Raw genomic sequence first — 19,658 nt, forward strand, 5'->3', positions numbered from 1 at the left:
AGCATTCTTTAGAGGGGACATTTACTACTTCCAGAAACCTTTGCACATTGGCTCTTGCTGGTCCCTGGGGCCACAGGAAGTGAGAGCTCCAGATGGAGAGTCGCTGGCACTTTAAGGGCGGCGGGGAGGGGGGGCTTCCCCACATGGGAATACTCTTGGAGCCTAATTCAGTGCCTGCATTCAGCTGGTGCACAATAAGTGCTTGTTACTATGCCAAGTTCAGTCTGACTAGGACTGTGGCAGGAGCAATGCTAGGCGATGGAGGATTCGATGATGCACGGGAGGAGTCCCAGGGTCGGCTGACTGCAGACCCTCATCCTAAGTCTAGAGCCCGGGAAGAGGGGAATACACCGGCCTGCGCCCTGTGAGTCTGGGCCTCAGTTTTCCCATCTCTAAAATGGGAAAGGGGGTCCTTGGCGGAGAGGATTGCTTGCCGTCCGCAGGACTTAGAGGAGTCGAGGGGTCCAGGCCCAGAGAGGACGCCGCCGGGGGGGCCCCCGCCCCTCAAGCCTGCGTGGCGGCAGCGCGCACGAGCGCAGGGGGCGGCGCGGCCCCGCGGCGGGGAGGGGCGGGCGCGCGCGCGCGGGCGCGCGCAGGCGACGGCGGCGGCGGAACCAAGCAGACGGGCGTGCGGCCGCAGCGCCGCCAACTCTTGTGGGACGCACCGCTCCGGCCGCTCGCGGGCCCGCGCGCCGGTCCCCCCGCGGCAGCCGAGCCCGCCCGCTCACTGGTGAGTGGCCTGGGGCCGGGGCCGGGCCGGTGGGGCCCTGAGGGCTGGGATGGGGCGGGGGACGGGCGGCAGGGCCGTCACTCCCAGCCGGGCCGAGAGCGGGCGCGCGTCCGGGGCTCCGCAGGGAGAGCGGGAGGCGGGCGCGTGTGTGGCCGCGAGGGGCTGAGCGTGTCGGCGGCCGGGCGGGGGCGGCGTGTCCGCGTGTCCTGGGGTGTGCGCGTCGCCGGCGGGTGTGCGTGTGCACCCCGGAGCCTCTGGTGGCGTTGGGGTGAGTGCGTGGGGGGACGCGGGCATGGCTCCCCGCATCCCACTTCCCGAGTGGGGACGACAGGCCGAGGAGTGTGCCGGGCGCCGCAGGGAGTCCGTGCGGGTCTCAGGGAATGTGTATGAGCACGTGTGTGCATTCCAAAGTGATTTGTGTGCACGCATATGCCTGAGCCTAGGAGGGCGAAAGTGTGCCTGTGTGGGTGTGAGTGTAACGAATGTGTAGGACCGTACAGAGGTTGAGGGACCCCCTTTGCGCCCACCAGGCCTTTGCACAGTGATGGCCCCCAAGCCAGGGAGCCCATGGAGAGAGAAGCGGCCTGGCGTGGGCTGGGGGTCGGGGCTGGGCCTGATCTGGTGAACCAGAGGCCGGGAGGACAGACTCAGCCTGACTGGGCCTGACAGGCGGTTTCAGAGCCAGGTTACTGGCAGGACGCTCCCTACACACACAGGCTGGGCCAGCGAGGCCTTTGGGGGGCCCCTCGGCCTGGCACCCGAGGACGTGTGTTCAGTTTTCCTAAATACCCTTCCGGCTCCCCTGCCTTTGTTCTTGGTTCTCTCTACAGCCAGGCCTGGGGGGCTGACCCCAGACTTATCTGTGTATGTGGGGGCCTCTCTGCCTGCCCTACTAAGTAGATGGATCCTCTGATTTATTTATACCTCGCCTGGGCTCCAAGTGTGAATCCCAGGACAGTCACACATTGATCGCAGCGGGCTTGGGACACCAGCTTCCGAGGTCTGTCCTTGTAATTTTGACTGACAGGCTTTTGTGTGTGTGTGCGCGCTCTCCAACTGTTGAAAATCTTTGCAGCTGAAAGTCATAATTGCTTTAAGGCAAACTTTAGAAACTCTAGAACTCCCTAGTTGCTCTGGCTCTTGAAAATTCAGTTTGCCTTTTTGGGGGGAAAATGTCGTCTTAGTTTGGTGTACAGTACGTGCGGGCGGGTCTTGGAGGCACGTTTAAAAACCGTGTCCTTAATGGAAGAAGAATTTCATTGAAAGGGACGCAGAGCCGGCTGGAAGCGCCTGCCCCAGACTCAGTGAGTTTGAGTTTAGGGAGTGAACTTTGGACGTCCTCTTTTAGCAAACAAAACCTGGAAGGAAGCGAAAAAGACCCACATTCTTTTTCTTTTTGTCCTGAAAATGAGAAAAAACAAAAAAACAAAAAACCGCTTTCTGGGTTTGCTGGAAATGCCCCTTCTCCTTCCCCCATCAAGGCCAAGCCCTCCCTGCGTCCCCCACCCCCAAATAAAATATGCCTGTGGGGAGCCATGGAATGAGTCACTCCCTGGCAGAGAGCCTGACGGGCAAACATTTGGGAAGGTTCTTGCCTAACTTCCCAGAAGAAAAGGCCCAGGATTTAAAATGGTCCCTGTGGTTTGTCAGCCTATGCCATCCCGTCTGCTTCGGAAATGACTAAAAAGTACTTTCTATCTCCACAAAATGAAGTCTCAGACTGAAGGCCTCAGACCCAGGTTGGTCTGGATTTAGAGCTGTTTGGGTTTCCAGAAATGGAGCGCCTGGCTTTACCAGGTGGCATTTCTGGTGGGTTTGAACAGGGGCAGAGGAGGGGAAGGGGGAGGAAATTCCTGTTTGCGGCGCAGAAGGGGCTGTGTGCTGGGAGCCGTTCTGGGGAGTGTGACTATCCCAGTGGCCTTCTGCGGCAGAAAATGGCATTTGGTTTTGTGCACAAGGAAACTGAGGCACACAGGGGTCAAGCCTGTGTCCTGGGGCAGCTGAGAGGAAGTGAGGGCAGAATCCTAAGTCACCTGACCAACCTCACAGCCTTTCCTCTTTCCATTGCACCTGGAATATGATATGATAAGGATATGGATCTGATATTTGACTGGCTAAGGTGTGCAGACCTAGTGCTGAGTACTTTAACACACATCCATTCATTTTATTCTCTTTGTAGATGGGGGTTATTTTCTCCATTTTGCAAATGAGAAAACCGAAGTTCGGAGACGTGACTTGCATAGTTTCATTAAAGTAGCACCACGACAAATGGTCCCCATTTGTTCTTATTTATTTATATATTTTTTTGAGACAGAGTCTCACTCTGTTGCCCAGGCTGGAGTACAGTGGCACAATCTTCGCTCATTGCACCCTCTGCCTCCTGAGTTTAAGTAGTCCTCCTGCCTCAGCCTCCTGAGTAGCTGGGATTACAGGAGTGCCTCACCATGCTCTGATAATTTTTGTATTTTTAGTAGAGATAAGGTTTCACCATGTTGGCCAGGCCGCTCTCGAACTCCTGACCTCAGGTGATCCACCCGCCTCGGCCTCCCAAAGTGCTGGGATTACAGGTATGAGCCACTGTGTCCAGTTTTGTCCCCATTTGTTGAGGATATACTATGTGCTAGGTCTGGTGCTGTATTTCACCCAGTCCACCCCCCAGCACTGAGATGAGAACTGTCATGATGCCTATTTACAGATGAGGAAACTGGGGCATGGAGAGATGAGAGAATGTGCCACAGGTCATGTGCTAATATGCAGCTGAGCTGGATTTGAACCCAGGCTTGTCTGAGCAGAGGCCATGGTCTCCTAACTGCACTAGGAAGGTAGCAGGCATTGTAGGCTGGGTACCTGGCCCTGCGTTGAGGTTCAGTGTCATTTTCCTGATCTTACAGAGCGAGGTTAAGTAACTAGGGCAGGGTCAGAAACCAGGAAATGGCAGTCAGAATTCGAACCCATGTCTCTGATTCCAGAGTTCTTCACCTTAAATCACATCTGGCTTTGACCTGCTTTGCTCCCATTGCCTGCTGCAAAGCCAAGTAGGTTAAGACAGGCTAGGTTCCTGCAGGGCGGGGTTGCCCCAGACCTAGGAGAGGTCTTCAGAATGCGCTGCTGGCCTTCCTTGCCCAGGGCCAGAGCTACCAGAGAGAAAGGGCTGCAGTTCTTATTTTTTCTTTTCTTTAAGTGCCACGGATACTTTTCATAAGGGAAGTGTCAAAACAATTGTCAAAAAGAGAAGAATATTTCCTTCCTCTTCTAAGGCTAGACCAAGTAAAGGAGTTGGAGGTTGGCAAGTGGAGGGCCCTGGTGAATCATCCAAGATTAAATACGGGTAAGCACTGATAGACTTGTGTGGGGATGAGGCAGGGACACTGCTCACAGGAAGAGTGCAGCATTCTGACCCCCAATGTCACCTTCACAGGCCTGACTCACAGTCCTAAATATCTGACAGTGTGCTCTAGGTAGGCTTCTTGTCACTTGTCATTTAAATCCCAGGACTGCCTCTTCTCCCTGCTCATTTCCATTTCGGTCACGGTTTCTACTGCATGTGCTCGAAAGGGATGTTTTATGTGGGGACCTGTGTGGTTTGGGCCGTGCTGTGCCCCCTGCCAGCGTCCCTCCGTATTGAAAGGAAAAGGTATTTCTCTCCCTTCCATGTATGTTCCGCAAATTGACGAACATTTGCAAATTGCTTTGAGATGCGTTAATTTAAGGTGTGAAATAATAGATCTTGTGCGAAGGCTCAGCCACATTTCTGGCATTGATGGATTTTTCTCCCGTCTGGCCTGTGATTTGGGGAGGTAAAAATAGTCCTTGTTTCCACATTTTTATCTTTTTTTTTTTGCTGACATCATTCTTAGGAAGTGGTGTGGACATGCCATGGAACTTTCTATGGAACATGGACCTCTGGGGAGCAGGAGTGCTCTTGGAGTGAGGGGTGGTCTATGGTGGCCCGGGCACCTGCTGGCTGTCCGTAAGATGAGTTTGAAATGAGCAGGCACTGTTGAGGGTCTCAGTTGCTTTTTGGCATTTGGCTGTCTTCTCTCTTATGACTCTTGCGTAATGGCAAGATACCTTTTGGGGAAAATGTTAAAGAGAAAAAAAAAAAATCAGGCCAGCACTTTCACCCATTCTTGCCCGAGCTGGTGTTTTCCTTTGGCTAAAACTGGACTAAACCAATGGCCCTCTCAGACTTGACTTCCAGACAGAGGAGCTGATGTTGGGGCCAATCAGTTTGTGGTGTAATTTCCTGTGATGTTAACTTTGGGAACTTGAACGTGGAGTGTGAGCTAGCATTCTGACATCTGTCCCTCTAACAGGACTTGCTTGTGGGGAAATGGACCCACGTACGCAGCTGCGCCATTGTCTCAATGCTGCATGTTTCCACAGATGACGTCTCGGGTGGCCTGGTGGCAAAGGCACAGGTCTTCTAGCCAGGCCTTCTTGGCCTCCAGCAAGGGCGAGATCACGGCACCCACCAGACCTGACCAGCCACCGCGTCTGTAGCTGTGGCTGGGCGATTGTGGTGGCGGGGGTGGGGGTGGGGGTGGGGGTGGGGGTGGGCGGGCATGGGAATTGAAAGATGGGTGGCCGGGATGTGAAATGCATTCAGCTGCAGTGGCCTGGATCTGCACGGAGCCATTCTTTCTGTCTCTTAGACATCTGCATGATGGTGACCTCATAGAAAAGAGAAAAGGGGCTTTATGTAGGAATTCCATAGAGTGTGAAGGAATTTGGACAGGGGAAGGGGGAGGGAAGTTGCCATTCAGAGCCTGCAGTGCCTGCATTTTCCCTAAATAGTTTAACCCTCTCGCTTCAGAATTAGGCTGGGGTTTGTCAGACGGGTCATGTTGACCTGGGTGAACAGAGATCCCTTTAAGGAGAACTTCTCCATGTTCTAGAAGTGTTTTTTTTTTTTTTTTTTTTTTTTTTTTTTGAGACAGAGTTTTGCTCATGTTGCCCAGGCTGGTATGTAATAGCGCGATCTCGGCTCACTGCGACCTCCACCTCCCGGGTTCAAGCAATTATCCTGCCTCAGCCTCCTGAGTAGCTGGGATTACAGGAGACCACACAACACCCAGCTGATTTTGTATATTTAGTAGAGACAGGGTTTCTTCCATGTTGGTTGAGCTGGTCTCGAACTCGAGACCTCAAGTGGTCCGCCTACCTTGGCCTCCCAAAGTGCTGGTATTACAGGCATGAGCCACCACGCCTAGCCCAGAGGTGCGTTCTTACTGCAGGTAAGTGGCAGAATGGGAATCAGTCCACAGGCCCCCTCTCTAATGCCTGCTACCCTCTCTTGTTCCTTGTCCTCGGTGTCTTTGAAACTTGGGCTTGTTGGGAAGACATCTGCAAAGGGATAGATGCACATGACCTTCAGCTCTAGTGAATCCAAGCTACTGACGAGGAATTCACTGGGCTCCCAATCCAGAGAGCTACATACACACCCACTGGGGTTGAGATGAGCACTGGGTTTATTTGTTGTGGACTTATTTATTGTGGACTTGTGGAGTCAGAAAGACTCTCGCCAGCCACCTGTTTCACACAATGGAACCTGAGGCTCAGAGAGAGCGAGGCGCTCCCCCACAACCACATAGAAAGCCCGAGCCTGGGCACCCAATGTGGGGTGAGACTGGAGTCCCAGACCTGCCTCTCGTGAGCACTTTGCCCACTGCTGTGGGCCTCAGTGTCCTCATCTGGAAAACAGGGACAATATTATGACAGAAGTTTTGAGGGAGGAACTGACTGAAAGCATGCATTTCAGATGCTCAGCATGAGGGCAGCACCTGGTAAGCGCTTGATGCTCATTCCCCAAGATTGCATGAGAGACACGGAAAGTCTTTAATGATCAAGGACTCGCCCAGGGTCACACAGCCGGGACCCTTGGCCCACGGCCCAGAGTGTCTCCAGCGCCCCTGCATTGAGGCCCTAAACAAGACCGAAAGGGGGTGTCTGGGAGCCCTCTGGATTCCACCGGAGCCCCTTTCTAGGATCATGGCTACTAAAATGGAAGGGAAGGAGGCAGCGAAGTTTGCAGAGGCAGGATTTAAGCACCAGGGTGGCCCTGTGGTGCCTCAGGAAAATGTTTGCCTATCAGTATCTGCTCTCATCCCCATCTGCCCCCACAAGGCGAGGCCATAAGTCCTCCGTGTGGCGTTGGAGGGTCTCTGAAGGCCCCGAGAGCTGTGTCAGCCATGGTGTGTTACGAAGCAAGGCAGATGTTTTGTTAATTATTTACACAGCGTCGGCCCCGCAGAGGACTGCGCTGACAGGAGCGGCTGTCACCAGCCTGGCCGTGGGGCATAAGTGAGCAGCCCTCTCCCCCTGGCAGGCCTCCTGGGAAGGTTGGCATAGCGAGGCCTGAGCGAGTCCTGCACGTTTTGTGCACCCCTCCAAAGCCATTTGGGGTTCCCTTAAATTGGCTCGTTTTCCTGAGCCAGTGGAGCGATCCTTGTCTTCTGGAAGTGGCCATCCCTCCAGGGCAGCTTCTGGGCCAGCTCGTCACACTGTAGACCCCGCTGTAGTCTGTGTGGCAGGAGAAGGTGTCACCGGGCTTAGAGATCCACTCCTCTGCAGTCACCTCATGCCAGGAGGGCTTCACAGGGGCCCAGCCTCTACTCCCTCATCCAGAAAACAGGCCAGTAACACCAGGCACCAGCCTCTGCACTCTCAGGCACCCTTGGGGGTGATCCCCCTTAGAAATTCAGCTTTAGGATTAGAATTCTTCTAAGAGGTTGTACCATATGACTAAAAAGGTAATTTAAAAATCACAAAGACCAGGCTGGGTGAGGTGGCTCACACATGTAATCCCAGCGCTTTGGGAGGCCAAGGCGGATGGATCACAAGGTTGGGAGGTCAAGACCAGACTGGCCAACATGATGAAACCCCATCTCTACCAAAAATACAAAAAAATTAGCTGGGTGTGGTGGTGGGCACCTTTAACCCCAGCTACTAGAGAAGCTGAGGCATGAGAATCACTTGGACCTGGGAGACGGAGGCTGCAGTGAGCTGAGATTGCTTCGCTGCACTCCAGCCTGGGCAACAGAGAGAGACTCCGTCTCAAAAAAAAAAAAAGGAAAACAAAAAAGAATCTGCAAAGAATGGGGTCTGGCATCAGAGCTTTCCCTGAAAGGCTATAAGGGTGAGGAACATGCGCTCCTGGGAGGGGAAAGGGCAAACCTGCCTTCCTGTTGCCTGTTTTACGTAAGGAGGATTTGCATAGGAGTCATTTTAAGATACATGAAATATCCACAATAGATAAATTCATAGAGACTGAAAGCAGATTGGTGGTTACCAGGGCCTGTGGGGAGGGAGAGTGGGGAGCAACTGCTTAAGGGGCACGAGGTTTTATTGGGGTGACACAGATGTTTTGGAACTGGATGAAGGTGGTGTTTGCACAGCATTTTGATTGTAATAAATCCCGTTGAACGATTTGCTTTAAAATGGTTAAATTTATGTAAGAAAAAATGTTAAACAGAAAAGTTTCTCTTGCTTTAAAAAAAAATAAGCATGAAAGCCTTTCCTTTTACAGATGGGAACACTGAGACCCAGAGAGGCCTCACAACCAGCCTCAGGTCGCACATGCAGCCAGCTGCTCTGTAGCCTAAATCAGATCACCGTCCCGACTTTCAGGCCAAGGCTCTGGTTGTGACACCTGGGCCAGGGGTGAAAAGTTCTGATGCAAAAACACAGACCATTCACCGTCCTATGGGCTGAGTGGACTCTGTGCTGCTAAGCAGAGATGCTCATGCTGGCTGGTGTGTGGCACATCCGTTTTCTCATTCATTCAAGACATATATCGGGATGCAAGTCCTGGGTCAGGCATTGTGCTGGGAGCTGGCATAAAGACACTAACGGCCCCATCCGTTGGCCTGTTACCACCTGGTGGGGATGGAGGCTGTCACGACCCCTTCTTAGGTACTCATGATTGATTTGCAGGTGGCATCTTTTGGGATGTACTCTCCTGGGAAGTAGGAGAGCTTCTAGCAGTGAGGGGTGTCTGAATCCACCAGGAGGGAGACATGGGGTTTGCCAGAGGCCTGAGACGGCTGGGGTGAAGGGCAGGTAGACCCCAGGGTGGGGAGGCCTGTGGGGCCAGGGGGTGAGAGCTGGGGCCGTGAAACTGCCTCCTGCTTCCTTGGCCTTTGCTCCCATCGGTAGATTGCCTTACCGGGTACTTGCCATGCATCCCATTCTAATCTAACCCTTAACCTGAGGGAACTCACTTCATCCTCCCAGTGATGCTGTGATGTGAGTACCATTATGCCCATTTCACAGATGAGGAAACAGAGACCCAGAGAGCCCAGGGTCTGTGGTGCTTGATGAACATCAGCGTAAGTGCTGTTAGGACACCCACGGCATGGGGGTCTAAGCAGAAAATTGGAGGACAGAGGCTGCCCTCCAGAAGTGGCCAGGATGTGGGCTGTGAGCTGCCCAGGTCAGGGCCTAGGTGAGGACTCCCAGGCAGCTGGAAGGAACAGCGTGCACCCAGGTGCCATCCCAGGGCCCCTGAGCATCCGTCATATTTGTAACCTGCCTCTCAGACTGAACATGCGCTCTAGGAGGGGGTGGGACTTGGCCTGTGGACCACAGTGGTATTCCCCATGCCCAGCGTCGTGCCTGACACGTAGGAGGAGCTCAGTTAATAGAGTGAATGAGAAGTTTTCAGTGGGCATGCAGCAGGGTCCTTGGAGAATGTTGATATGGAGTGAACGAATCTGTCAGCAAACGCTCCTCACTCCCTTCAGTGGGCTGCGCAAGGCTTAGTCGAGCCAAGCTGGCCCTTCCCTGGGAAAAGAGGTTTGTTAGAGAAACGCTCATCCTTGAATTATTCCAATGAGGAGGAACCTCAGCCCAGAAGGGCTCTACCTCCCAGAGTTACAGGGTCTCCTTCCTAACCCCCTTTCCTGCAGAGGCAGCTCCCACATGTATGTGTAGGAGGGCTTTGGGTTGGAATGGGTGAGCGCTGTGTCTTAAAGCTGCATTTTCTACCAAGCACACACTTTGTTTAGAGGGCATGCCTTTTGGGGGTGGTTTTGAGGAAAGGCTGAGGGCAGACACGGCTTTTCAGCAAGGGAGCAGGACCTCCAATTCCATCCCATCCTAGAAAGCAGGAAGCCCAGCATTGAAAGAGGAAAGATTCTGTAGCTGATGTGGCCTTGGCAGGCCACCAGGGTGGGTGCCTAGATGGCAGGATCACCGGGCACCACATGGCACACAGAAGGGAACAGAGGAGAGGGAGCCTACCCCTGGGTTTGCCAGGTCTGGTCGAGTCTGCCTGGATTCAGTTATACCAGGACCTCAAGTGGGCCCGGTGTGCCCGACTGAGTCCGTGTGTGTACAGTTCCTTTGTTCGTCTCCCCCGGGAATGTTGTGGCCTTTTGTGTTTGTTTTAAATGCCAGCCTCCTTAGCTAACCCAAGAGGAAATGAGGACTGGGTTTTTGTCTGTGCAGAGGCTGGGACAAGTGTGGGAGCCGCCTGCTCTTGGAGTCAGCCTGGTGGTGACAGCGTGGCATTTGGGAAATATTCTGTGGTTTTCTCCAGGGGGTGCTGGGCACACTGGGTGCTGGGCCACCCTGGGCTGGGCGCTGGAACCCTGAAATGAGGAAGCTCTGTGACCAGGTTTCATGTGCCATTCAGCAAGGAACGGCTGAGCACCACATCACTTCTTGGCCCTTGGGGAAACACACAGGAATCAGAGGAAGTCCCTTCCCCATCTTCATAGAGAAACATGCAGAGAAGGTACTTGCACTCTGAGCAAACACCTTTCACTCTCACAGACCTTCATGGTGTTCTGTGTCTTCAGACATTGATCCCTGTGGGTGAGACACATTATGGCTCCGCTTTCCAAACTCCCAAACAGGCAGTGATTTGTAGATTTTACTGCCATTCAGGGACAGGAGAGGCACTTTGAAAGATGCTGTCTGGTGTGTGAACTCCCTGGATGCTCAAATGGTTTATGGGGTGGCATATTTGAAATTACATAGTCCTGAAAATTTCAGGACATATGGTCACTGTGATGTGCTAATGTTAGCAATTGAGATATTTAATTACCTGGAAAAAACCCTTTTCCTGCCCAGTCCAGGTTACTGTAGAGCCTTTATTTCTCAAGAGAAGGGTCTTACACAGTGTAGTTTGGATCAGCAGAGAGGGAGTCATTATCCCTCATTAATTTATTAGCTAATTAAGTGGTTTATCTGATCACACATTTATTCCTTTCAATTGCCATTCATCCAGCACTGTTTGCTGAGGTACCTGGCCTGGTGCTGGGAACTGGCGTAGGATGAAACAGAACAAATATGACTGAGTCCCTACTATGTGCCAGCCCATAGGGTATGCTGTGTGCCACAGGTGAATGCATTCATTTTCCAGTGGACATTTAACGACAACCTACTATGTGCGGACCTGTGGAGATGCAGAAATGCAAATGGCACAGTCCCTAGTGGTTTGGACACCTGTGGTGTTTTGATGGGGTCTTTGGTCCCGGCACTCCCTCTGCTTGCTGTGATATACCCAGTCAGCCACTGTTCACAGGCCACGTGGTGACATCCCCAGAATGAACCAGAAACAATCCAGATGCCCCAGGAACCGACGTGAGAACAAGGCATCCTCTTCACACGTTGTATCTCAATTCAGTATCTTGCCACCACCCAGCATTTTGAGACAGAATGTGAGATCGCATGGTTGGCTAAATACATAAATATTTTATGTCTCGATATTCTGAAAATGAAGCCCGAATGCACAGAACTGCAGCACATCAGTGCTATAGATCATATGTTATAATAATCTGATGACATGTTGTTTAAATATTTATGGACTGATGCGACATGACAATGGGGGAGAGAGGAGGCTCGAGCAGAGTCTGCAGATGCGGGAAAGGAAGGAGCAGATTCCTGTCGTCCTGAGAAGTGTCATAGGACACCTGGGTTTCTGATGTGATGTTTTGGGGTTTTATGACAAAAACCGTGGCTGACATTTATTGAGCACTCGCTGAGTGCCATACCCTTCACTGTTATTATGTCATTGACTCATCACAGCATCCCCAGGGGGTGGGGCTCTTAACCCAAGTTACAGACGGGAAGCTGAGGCCCAAGGCAACCCCAGACCCTTTAGCCAGTGAGTGGCCCAAGAGCGGATCCAGGCTGACCCCATTCTGCAGTCTAGCTCTTAATCACTGTGCTGTGCGGCTCTAAGTCATATCCGAAAACCCACCACCCCTGCCTGGGTGACCCTTTGCTCAGTACTAACTGGATTTTCTTTTCTTTTTTGAGACAGTTTCATTCTTACCCAGGCTGGAATACAGTGGCATGATCTTGGCTCACTAAAACCTCTACCTCCTGGGTTCAAGCGATTCTCCTGCCTCAGCCTCCCAAGTAACTGGGATTACAGGTGCCTGCCACCACACCCAGCTAATTATTTTATTTTTTTTTGTATTTTTAGTAGAGATGGGGTTTCACTGTGTTGGCCAGGCTGGTCTCAGACTCCTGAAATCAAGTGATCTGCTCACCTCGGTGCACTTTCTAAATCACAGGAAAGGAAGGTGATGTCTGTAAAATGTTGGGTGGGGTTGAAAGGCACAGGAATGAGTAGCCCGGGGTGGGGGCCGTGGAGTGGTGTGGAAGGGCCACTGCAGCCTGGTGCCTGGCACATAGTAGGTGCTCAGGAATTGTGGTTCTTGAGCCTCTTTGTTGTTGGTTTTGTAGTAAAGGGAGTTTACTATAGACTGTCCCCCCATACGAGTGTCCTGTGGCCCCCGAGCCTTTGCCTCAGCCCCTTCCTCTCCCTGCAGTGCCCTGGGAGGAATTGAATGACAGCTCTTTCAGTGTCCGACAGTCCAGCCAGTTGAGTCAAGGTGTCCACCTTTTACGGAGGAGTCTCCTAGAGCTGACCATAGCATCCCTGCCTTTGAGAGCCACCTGGAATATGTCAGCTGCAGCGGCCGTTCCTTCCACACCCCCATGCTGTCTGTGGGGCATGCCACCAAGTGCTCCATCCCCCCAAGTGTTCCATCTCCCGAGTGCTCTATCCCCCTGAATGCTCCATCACCCTCAGTGCTCTGTCCCCCTAGTGCTCCGTCCCCATGCGTGCTCATCCCTGAGTGCTCCATCCCGTCCGAGTGCTCATCCCCCCGAGTGCTCTGTCCCCCAGAGTACTCCATCCCCTCCGAGTGCTCCATCCCCACGAGTGCTCATCCCCCCAAGTACTCCATTCCCCCGAGTGCTCCATCTCCCCGAGTGCTCCATCCCCCCAGTGCCCCATCCCCCCGAGTACTCCATTGCCTCCAAGTGCTCCGTCCCCACAAGTGCTCATCCCCCTAGTACTCTGTTCTCCCCTGAGTGCTTCGCCCCCCGAGTGCTCCATCCCCACGAGTGCTCCGTCTCCCCAGTGCACCATCCCCCTGAGTGCTCCGTTCCCCCCCATGCTCTGTTCCCCGCAGTACTCCATCCCCCTGAGTGCTCCGTTCCCCCCCGTGCTCTGTTCCCTGCAGTGCTCCATCCCCCTGAGTGCTCCTTCCCCCCCAGTGCTCCATCCCCTTGCATCTTCTGCCATTCGCCCTGCCTGTTGCGTTACTGCTCTGTGTCCTGGAGCCCCTCCAACGTAGAGGCCTCGAAAGGCTGATCAGACATCATCAGCACCTGGAGCAGGGCCTGGCACAGGAGACAGCAATAAACAGCCAATCATAGAAGTTCAAGCCACAAAACCTGCAGGCCAGGGGCTGCGTGTCCAACAAGCCTCTTGGGAAGCGATACTCTTAGACCCAATAGTGTCTTCTGCAGAGGCCTAGGAGTGTCCCCAGGTCCTCAGAGTGGGAGGTTATGGGTCAGAAGGTCATGGAAATGGAATGCAGGGCCAGCTGTAAAATTTGCGGTGCCCAATGCAAAATGAAAATGCAGATTCCCTTGTTCAAAGAGAGTGAAAAAACAAGAAAAAGTATTTCCCTTTCCTTTGCAATCTCTCCATCTGTCATGATGCTTTTTGTTTGCTATTTAATGTCTCACTCCCAGGCACAGGATACTTTCAGGGCAAGTGCAGACCTCACAGGTGTAGGTGCACCTGCCCCCAACCCTCCCGCCTGCACCTGGGCCCCTGCCGCAGGTGGCAAAGGTTGCTAGGTGGGGAGCAGGCAGCTGAGTACCCATCCTGGGGAGGCAGCAGAGACTCCGTGCCGCCAGCACGTGCTCCATTATTCCACCAGACTCCACTTAACACAAATTCAAAGATAACATGAAGCATTTCAGGACAGTGGATGTGCAGCATGAGGCACCACGCGTGGGGCTCCCTTCGCAGGGCAGGGCCAGGTCACCTGGACAGGAAGCCAGCCCGATCGGAGGGGCAGTAGCACCCATACACACATTTCACACAGAGCAAGGGTCCTTTATTGGTTCTCTCCATGGGGATGGGTCCAGATCTGATTTGAAGGGAAAGTTCTGTGTTAAGTACTGTCTGCAGACTGCAGGCCCAGCCAGTTAGTCGGCCAGCCAGGGGCTGTCCCTCCTCATCCTGAGCCTCTGGTGCTAAAGACACACCGTGTTCAGCCCTCCCTGACCTAATCTCTCACATCATTGCCAGAGATTATTGTGCTAACAAACCCATGCCCTCTGACTTCCGCTCCTTAAGTGACAAGGGTCAGAAATCAGGTGATGTGGTTGCCAACCTGCTCACTCAGGACCAGCGGCAAGCACGTGGTGCCCAGAGATCAGAGAGGGTGAGGAGCTTGGATTCCACCAGCCACTGTGCTGTTCCCAGTCCCGAAATGGGGAGGCTTAGCAGCCACAGGGAGTGATGTCTGGTTATTCTGAAAACATGGACAGGGAGGCTTAGGTGAAGGTACTTAGTACCTGCTGTGCACCAGAGACCTGGCCAAGTGCTTTCCATGTATTGCCTTCATTCATCCTCATGACAACTTTGAGCTGATCCCATTTTTTTAGATGAAGTGAACTGAGGCTCAGAGAATGAAGCTGCCATTCTGAAGCCGTAAGCCACACAGTTTGGAAACTGAGATTTGAATCCAAGCCTCGCTAGCCCCAAGGTTAGTGCTCTTTGCATGTGAGTCCCACACACACTGGCTGGCTGGGGTCCCTGCCTGGCTGGACCTCCTGCCCCGACTGTCTGCTGCATGTGCGTGGGGACAGGACCCAAGCCAGACCTCAGCTCTGCCTTTCTGCCCCTGCCCCTAAGCAGTCACCTTTGTTCTTGGCAGGGAGCAGATCTCAGGACCACGGCTCCAGCTTTTCTCTTGCCAGGCCCAGCCAGCTCTGTGGCTGTACTTTTGCCTGGAGAGACAGGTGGAAGAGGCAGAGTTAGGCACACCTGGCCTCGAGTCACACCCACCTTGTGCTCACCGTGTCTCTAGGCTCGTCACCTCCCACTCAGGCCTCCGTTTTCTCATTTGTGGAGCAAAGGGTGATAGCAGTTCCTGTCTCTGGGGCAGTTTGTATAATCCATTGTGTTAAGGGTGTATAGTCCTCAGTTCCACCCCACTCCTGGAAGAGGTGTTTGATCATCAGCCACTGTCATTGTGTTGGTAAACGACATGTGTGGGGTGAGATTGGTGGCACCTGTGACGCTAAGGAGCACTTCCCCAGGCCAGGGTGTGTTGGCGGGTTCCAAGCCCAGAACTACCCTGCCTGAGGAATTCATCCCTTCCGCCACACGCTCTGTTGAGATACAGTAATGAGCCCCAGGCATGAAGTCCCTGCCCCATGGGGCTGGTGTTAGGGTTCTTAGGGTACAGGGTTCTTGGCCAGGCAGCACTGGGGAGAGGTAGCTGGGACAGCATGGTGACCCATGGCTGCCACAAGGAATGGAGTTCCTTCAATCTCTTTCTTCCATTAAAGGGCAATCCCTGGGGATTTAACATGCCCCCTTTTGGGTGAGATCCCAGCACTCCCAGGGTCCTGGGAAGGCCTCATTGGGCTTGGCTTTCCTTCAAGATGTCATTGAGAAATCAGTTTTTCCAGGTGGAGTATGGTTGTTTTCTCCAGGCTCTCCTAAGACTCACAACCACTCCCCCCTAAAGCTGCTGGTTGTGGGGACCCACCTGGGCTAGGCCCTGGTCACCTGTGATCACACCAACTTCTCCCAGTGACCTTGAGAGGCAGATTCTATGAATTCATTTTACAGATGAGGAAAGGGAGGCTGAGTGAGGCTGCCTCATTGCCCAAGAGTGCACAGTAGACCCACTGCCCCGTAAGGATTTGAACCCAGGCCCTTGTCTTCCAGACTACACTCTTAGAACCACTCTGCCCTGGTGTGAACGGATTTTTAAAAAATTGTTGGCAGCAGAAAAACCACAGGTTCTGCTCAAAGCAGTAGACTCAGTGAACACCTACTATGTGTCAGAGCTGTGCTGGGTGCTGCAGGAGGGCTTTGCAGAGAGGAACAGAGACAGACTGTTGGTGTTAACATTCGCCTGAAAAATGACCATTTCCACGTGAGCCAGGATTGCGTTGACTCCTTGCTCCAGGGCTGTGAGGTGTGCCCCTCCAGGGCTGTGAGGGGTTAGATTCATGTGACAGATAAGGAAGCGGAGGCTCGGTTCATGTGATGGATGAGGAAGCAGAGGCTCAGAGAGGCTGTGTGGCTTGCCCAGGTGTCACAGCGCTGGGTGGCCTTACGCCACATCCACCTGCTCTGTTTGCCATTATTCATGGCGGTCTCCGGACTAGCATGGGCCTCCCTGACATCCTACATTTGGATAAACTGAGGCCTAAAGGACAATTCAGAGCTTGATCCCAAACAGGGGAGGGGATGGAACCTTTTCATATTTGTGGAAATGGACACCCATTCCACAGCAAAATTCTCTGCAAAATGCCACCGATTCTCAGGGCAGGAGAAGACCTAAGAAATGACAGCAGGAGGTCTCGGCGCGTGTCTCTGTGGCAGCAGAGGGACCTGTATCGACCCTTCCTGCGACCAACAGCCAGGGCGATGAGGTTTTATAGCATCTGGAACAGGCAAGCCTTTTATAAGAAAATGTTTCCAAAGCTGTCCCATCCCGCCATTGGCAAGCAGTCCTTAAACGGCAAAGAAACAGCCGTGCTCCGTATTCACAAAATGGTGAGCTGGCATTTAGGCCCATTTATTTAAAGCGGGAGTTGAGGAGGCTAAAGACTCCAGTTCTGAGCGGCAGCTTGCTGCCTCACTGCAGCAGGGGAGCATAGTCTTCAGGGTTTTCTTCCCATTTACGGTTTTTTTGTTGTTGTATATTTGTAAAATGAGGCTTCTGCTGGCAAAAGCAGGTTTTAGCGAGTGCGGCGGCTCTTTCAAGACCTAATAAGGCCCCAACGGAGGGTGAATTCCAGCAACACTTTCCTTCCCCCCAGGGCCCCCCCATTCCATCTTGCCTCATACACTTTGGGCACGGGGTACCATTCATCTTGCTTCCCATTAATGGAATTACTGCCATCACTTCTGCGGGACAAGATGGGCCCTTTGGAACTGCCTTGGGGACAGAGGCAGGATTCGCCGACAGACGGTTTTGCTTAGAGGGAAAGGGAAAGAAAAAAGAGTGAGAGAAAACGCGTACAAATGCATGCTTCCTTGAGTGGTAAAGATTCTTGACCATGGAGGAAAGGGGCCACAGGGCCCATCCAGTCTGCTTCCTGCTCATGCCCCCTGTGAGCCTTGCTGTGGCAGGGCATGTGATAGCCCCAGTGGCAGATGTGAACTAGGCTTGGCACCTGTGTACCACAGCCCCTTGAGTTCAGAAAGGAAGGAGGGACCCAGCATTTATGGGCTGCTCACAGATGCCTGGCACTGCACTGGCCAAAATTTGGGAAGTGGGTATCTTTGTCCTCTTTCTTTTTTTTTTTTTTTCCAGAATAAGTTTTGCCCTTGCTGTCCAAGCTGGAGTGTAGTGGCGCCATCTCAGCTCACTGCAACCTCTGCCTCCCAGGTTCAAGCGGTTCTCCTGCCTAAGCCTTCTGAGTAGCTGGGATGACAGGCACCTGCCACCATGCCCAGCTACTTTTTTGGTTTTTTTAGTAAAAATGGGGTTTCACCATGTTTGCCACTCCTGATCTCAGGTGATCCACCCACCTCGGCCTCCCAAAGTGCTGGGGTTACAGGCATGAGCCACTGTGCCCAACCATATCCTCATTTTTAGAGGAAACAGCAGGAACCCACAGAGTCTATACACTTGCTTTGAGTCACACAGTTCCTCAGCAGTAGCTCTGAGCTTGGAACCTCAGTCTGTCCATTTTCCTGGAGAACCCGCAGTGCCCCTCCTTAAGGCTCCAGGAAGCAACAGAGTGAGGACTCACAATCTGGGTGCCTGTCAACAGCCTGTCCCAGCATCATCCCCAAGTTCCCTGGGAAAGTGAGCAGACATCTGGAGGGCTTTTGCTTTCATGCAAGAATGCTGGTCAAGGACAATGCTGAATATCATGCATTCCACCTGGACATCTGACAGAATTTCAGGGGTCTGGGACCCTGAGAATGAGGGAGAGAGGTGGGGAGCTGACTGCTCTGACGCACTGTGCTTGCCATTCTGCATGTCCATTTGCAGCAGGGCTGGTAATCATTGTCCTCTCCAGTGCTGGCTCTGATAGATTGATTAGCAGTGTCTGCTGTGTGCACAGCAATGAAGAGATGGGTGTGAAAAGGACCAGACCTAACTTAGTACAATTCTTAACCTGAGCAGGGACCCCAGGGTAGCAGCCCTGCTTAGTTATGATTAGCTCATCGTGTACCTCGCCACACTTCCATCCCAGTAAACTCCAGAAGGGTGTGACTGTGCACAGCACACAGTGGGAATTCCACACATAACAGAAGGAAGGATTGTCGAAGGCTCTGCAGCCCCCAAAGAGCCAACAGCTGGATTCCTACAGTGAATGCTTTTAAAAACATATTTTTAAACTTCTAGGGATGAGACCTAGGTGCCCTCTTGTTTGAACCAGAGCCTTTTTTATTCCATGTCACTAACTTGCTGGGTGTCTTTGAGTCATGACTTCACCTGCCTGAGCCTCGGTTTCCTCATCCTCACTCCCAGCAGTATAGAGGGGTGACTCGGTTGATGACGGTCATTGAACCCAGAACCCATAGGTAACAGGGTCGGCATTCAGAACTGTCAGCTCCAGCTACCTGCCCTGCCTGCCGGGCCCTGTCCTTTGCCAGGTGGAGCTCCAGGCTTGCTGGACCTGTAACGCTTTCTTTCTCGCTTCTCCAATGTCACTGCCTCTGGGGAGTCTCCACTGACCTCAGCACACTGCTTAGGAACCCATGCTTGGTTCCCCCACAGCCCCCTCTGCATCTTCCCCAGCAAGGCACCCCACCCTGTGAGGCCCACTGACGGCCAGTCCCCTGTCCCAGGATCCCCTCCAGGCCTGAGACAGGCCCACTTTCCTCTGTGGTCCCAGCACTCAGCCCAGGGCCTGGCCTGGCGAAGGCCTTGGTGAGGGTAAGAAGGGAGGGAGCAGTGCATCCTTTGTTTGTTCCTCAGGCCTTGTGGCCACGGGGACAGCTGAGATGCTGAGACTTACACGCTGTGTCCAAAGCCCAGGCCTTTTTTGGGGACAGATAGTTCAGTGGGGCAGATGGAACCTGTTCTGTGACTCACACACCCGTTGTGCCTGCTACGGCGATCCTTTAAAGGACAGTTGGGTTTGATCCTGCGGGAGGTGAGTGTTCGGAAAGATTTTCAGCAGGGGAGTGGCCACCCTGAAGCAGAGGGTGGCCCATGGAGGCTTGGGGGCTGGGAGGGTGCTGTGCACTTCAGGAGAGATGAGGGGAGCAGGGCTGTCCTGGGGAGACTGGGAGGAAGTGGGGAGCAGCTGGACAGCACGGGTGCCTGGTGTCCCCAGCCTGAGCTGCTACCTGGAGACCCCTGCATCAGGGAGCAAAGAATTCAGGGCTGCGAGCCAGAAAAAATGCTCCCCAGAAGCTTCAGTGGCTACAGGATCTCAGGAATGATTTCCAGATGGGCAACTG

General features: G+C 53.2%; 1 protein-coding gene across 3 annotated transcripts in view; it reads left to right on the plus strand.

The window, feature by feature from the left end:
* Positions 1–594: 594 nt before the first annotated feature.
* NEK6 (NIMA related kinase 6) overlaps positions 595–19,658 on the plus strand; it is a 95,113-nt gene continuing 76,049 nt past the window's right edge. The window contains exon 1 of one of the 3 annotated variants that reach the window (XM_035257168.3): positions 595–730. The gene's annotated coding sequence lies outside the window, so the exon portion shown is untranslated. Of the gene's footprint in view, positions 731–852; positions 999–2,349; positions 2,470–19,658 lie in introns of those variants that run through there. The other 2 variants (XM_009002757.5, XM_035257147.3) reach the window with 2 other exon arrangements.

The sequence above is a fragment of the Callithrix jacchus genome, chromosome 1 (genome assembly GCF_049354715.1).
Source record: "Callithrix jacchus isolate 240 chromosome 1, calJac240_pri, whole genome shotgun sequence".
In the NCBI taxonomy this organism is placed as follows: Eukaryota; Metazoa; Chordata; class Mammalia; order Primates; family Cebidae; genus Callithrix; species Callithrix jacchus.